Source organism: Aegilops tauschii, chromosome 4 (genome assembly GCF_002575655.3).
Source record: "Aegilops tauschii subsp. strangulata cultivar AL8/78 chromosome 4, Aet v6.0, whole genome shotgun sequence".
Lineage (NCBI taxonomy): Eukaryota > Viridiplantae > Streptophyta > Magnoliopsida > Poales > Poaceae > Aegilops > Aegilops tauschii.
Window position 1 is genome coordinate 52,694,996 of NC_053038.3, and position 3,739 is coordinate 52,698,734.

A 3,739-nucleotide genomic window follows, 5' to 3' on the forward strand; every position below is an offset into this window, starting at 1 on the left:
GCGACGCTGTGCCGTGTGCCAGCAACCACCACTGCCACGATCGAGGACGCCGCCGTGAAGACGAGCTCCGGACAATCACCAGCCGCCTGAGATCTCCCCATTAAAAGAGCAGCCGACGAGGGGCACGAGCCCCGCCGCCGCCGGCTCCGCGCAGGCTTTGCCTGCCGGAGGACATCGGCGACGGCAAGGGGGTGGATGGGATGGGTGGGGCGAGGAGTGGCTTGGGGGGGGGGGGGGGGGGGTTCGCCGCCCGTGTCGCCCGGGGAGGGAGCGGCGCGGGGGCAGATGGGATCCTTTCGTCCAACTATTCAGGCCAACCACTACAAGCACACCCACCATGAAGAAAAAGATATCACAATATTTGCACTGTCGGGGTGGTCAAAATGATTGGTTAGTCGAGTCCCACCATGACATCCAACCATTGATTTTGTGGACCTTCATAATCATTTATAACAACCATTTGATATTTATAGTTATACCTAAATATCATAGTCATTATTAGATTTCATAAGTTCATAAACAGTCATGGTCGTCAGGTCTTCATAACTGTACACATGTCACAGACATTAAATCCTCACACCAATACTAAACATATCATGGCCGTCAAATCGTCATATATGTTTATAATATGTGTGCTAGCATTTAGTTTGGCGCTCATGCTGGCACCAAGACAAGAATATGCGTACACGAAAACACATCACAAAGACCAACTTGTTGATTACAACTCGAGATATGGTGTGGGAAAACGACCCAATTCCTATCCAAACACCTTTGGATTACTCCAGCATATACATGTATTCAACACAAACTCAACATATTACACATCATAAGCGATAGTTTACATGAGACAATTGGGTATTACATGGTATCCACATCAACAAACATCACATTCTGGCTGTAGTAACCGTGAACATGATACACAGAAAAAGCACACAGTGTGCTTTAGTACTTAACCGAATGGAAATTTTACCGACCGGAAAGTTACCTAGAATGCATGACACCCATATGCATAACACTCCATATGCTCGCTCGTACCTTGTATTCTCCTTGAAACATACCTGACAAAGTAAGACAATCTCCATAGAGCACATCTTGTGAACCAAACCACAACTTATAATACGTAATTTTGGGCCTGTCTCATGGGTAGACCTCAAAGACACCTCGAGCTCCGAGTTTCTTCACAAGTTTGTAGTCATTGAATCCTGCCTTGGTGAATATCTCGCTCCAGTCAGTTTCATCTCGCTGCCGGCCATTGGTCATCACCATCATGGCTACATCCATCAGGAGCTCTGCTTCGTGCGTTGGTCCCGAAGAAGAGTCTACAACTATGTCGATCACCATCACTTTCCCTCCCTCTTCCCGCGAAGGGATGGCCTTCTTGCATTGAGCAAGGATCTTCACACAGTCCTCATCACTCCAGTGGTGCAGCACAAGCTATATATGTAGGGAAATTTCAATAAAACTTTGGTAACGAAGTGATATATAAAATGGACAAGAGAGGGATTTCTGATTAGTTTGTTATATGTGGTACCTTGATCAACACAGCATGAGCAGGTGGGACGGACTTGAACATGTCACCGGCCACGTAGTTAACCACACCATCTGCTTGGACATTGTCGATCACCCGCGGAAGGTCGAGCACGGTGCACTTGATTTGCGGAAAGGTCTCCACGATGGCTCTCGCTGTCTGTGCCGTCGCCACCACAGCAGTCGGTCAGGGACTCGAGCCCCTGGAAGATGGTGCCGCACTCCCGCAGGACCGTGAGGAACCCGGAGTTATCATGGGACGCCAGAGCGTCGTTGAACACGGCATCGATCTCGGGGTCTTGTTCCGCCATGCTCCCGTCGAAGAGGGTGACGCCATGGAGATCCTCAAATGGCGACGCCGCGACGTCCTTCTTGAACCAGTCGGAGAGCCCCATCGCAGCCTCAAGGCAGTGCCTCGAGGTTGCGGCGAGCACAAGGGAGCTTTGGCTTGGGTGGCCTTCTACGGCGACGCCGTCAAGCAGGAGCCAGGACAGCGGGGTCAGGCGGTAGGTGACCACGTCGGTGGCGTTATCAGCGGCGAAGACGCCGGAGGTAGCCAGCAGCCGCATGATGCGACAGAGGTAAGGCAGCTTGGCAGGTGGAAGGGACAGCGCGACGACCAGATCGGGCAGCGATGCCGCGCCACCCAGGCTGTGGATGGTGGTTGGGACGCCGAGCTTGACGGCGCACTGGAATGCCATGGAGGTCATGTAGTAGAGGCTGTGGCGCCAAAGGTCGGCCTGCCCCTGCAGAAGCTCTGCCTCGGTGGGAACGGTCAATTGCTGAGCCTCGGCCGCCATTGTCGCTACCTTGATCACTGTCCCTCTAGCTTTTTTTTTTTTTGAGGTTCTCCCTCCAGCTATTTGATGAGGTCTTTTTATGGTGCTTCGTTCAAGCAGTGTGCATCCATCAAGTACTATTAGCAGCACATATATAGCTGCTCGCGTGGGTACGTGCGTCGGTGCGAGTTGAACAAGCAAGGGCATGGCGCTATCACGCGTGTCCCGCGCGTGGAAATTAAAAACGATAAAGAGACACATCTTGCCTGTCACCTGATCCATTGACATTGCTGCGTGGCAGTGACAGGGGTATTGTTAAAGTGGATATACGTCAAAATAGAAGTTGAAGTGGATAATTAGTAAGCATGCAACTTTTTTTACATTATGTAATACCGGTCTCATTTATATTATAAAGATTAAAGTACAAGCCACGTAAGAACTGACATGACAAAACTGAAAAGATAGCATAACATCTATCAGCTTGACACCAATGCCCGTCACCTGCCTCTGACACCACCACAACAGCCACCGAAGAAAAGAATGACGGATCACCTCCTCACCCGAGCTCGGCACAGCTCCATCGCTGATATGCAGCTTTGCGGACCTCCAAGGTGGCTCACCAAAAATGAAGCCATTGTCGTCGAACGAATCAGACCGGGGCAACACTCCGAACATGCCATCAAACTCCAGATCTGGCACCCAACCATGACTAAGACGTCGAAGGATGAAACCAAACCTGCCATCCATCAACCTCGAACCCAGCACACGTTGCGTCTTCCAGATGTCGCCGATGCAGACCAAAATCTGCATCCGCTCCTAGACTACCTCCCAAGCTCCGCGCTGATGTTGGAGCAGACGTCGTCGCAATGGTGGAGCCCGAGGACAAATGTCCACCACGAGGATGCCGGCGCCACACCATCCCTGCTTGGACAGACTGGTCTCCAAACCCATCCCCAACCATAGGGCCGATCGCCTTGTCGGGAATGATCTGAAGAATCTTTATTCAGCGCCGCCATCGCCGCCGCCGAAACCAAGACGATGGACAAGCGAAAAACGAAGCTACTTTAGATTGAAACTATCCACACATGTAGATACGGCGCCCCCCCTCACCACTGACGACCGAAGTCGTCGGCGGAGGGGACCCGCCGAAGGACGGTGGCAGAGGAACTCGCCTTGGGAGAGATGCTGGCGAGATCGCTCTTTTTCTTCCAGAGGAAGAAAGAACGACCTGATGTCAACTACGAAGCATGCAACTTTGGAACCTTTAGGGTACCATCCGGCCCTCCTTAGTTCAACTAAATGAACTAATTTTTCAGAATTCACACTATTTTTTAAATTTTAGTTCATTTGGTTGAACTAAATGGGGTTGGAGGGTATCCTAAAGGTTTCAAATTTGCATGTCTAATAATTACTCCCTCCGGTTCTAAATATAT

At 50.8% G+C, this 3,739-nt stretch overlaps 1 pseudogene; it reads right to left on the reverse strand.

Annotated features, from left to right (window-relative positions):
- Window positions 1-782: 782 nt before the first annotated feature.
- On the reverse strand, window positions 783-2,442 carry LOC109785594 (flavonoid O-methyltransferase-like protein Os11g0303600; annotated as a pseudogene).
- Between the last annotated feature and the right edge of the window lie 1,297 nt (window positions 2,443-3,739).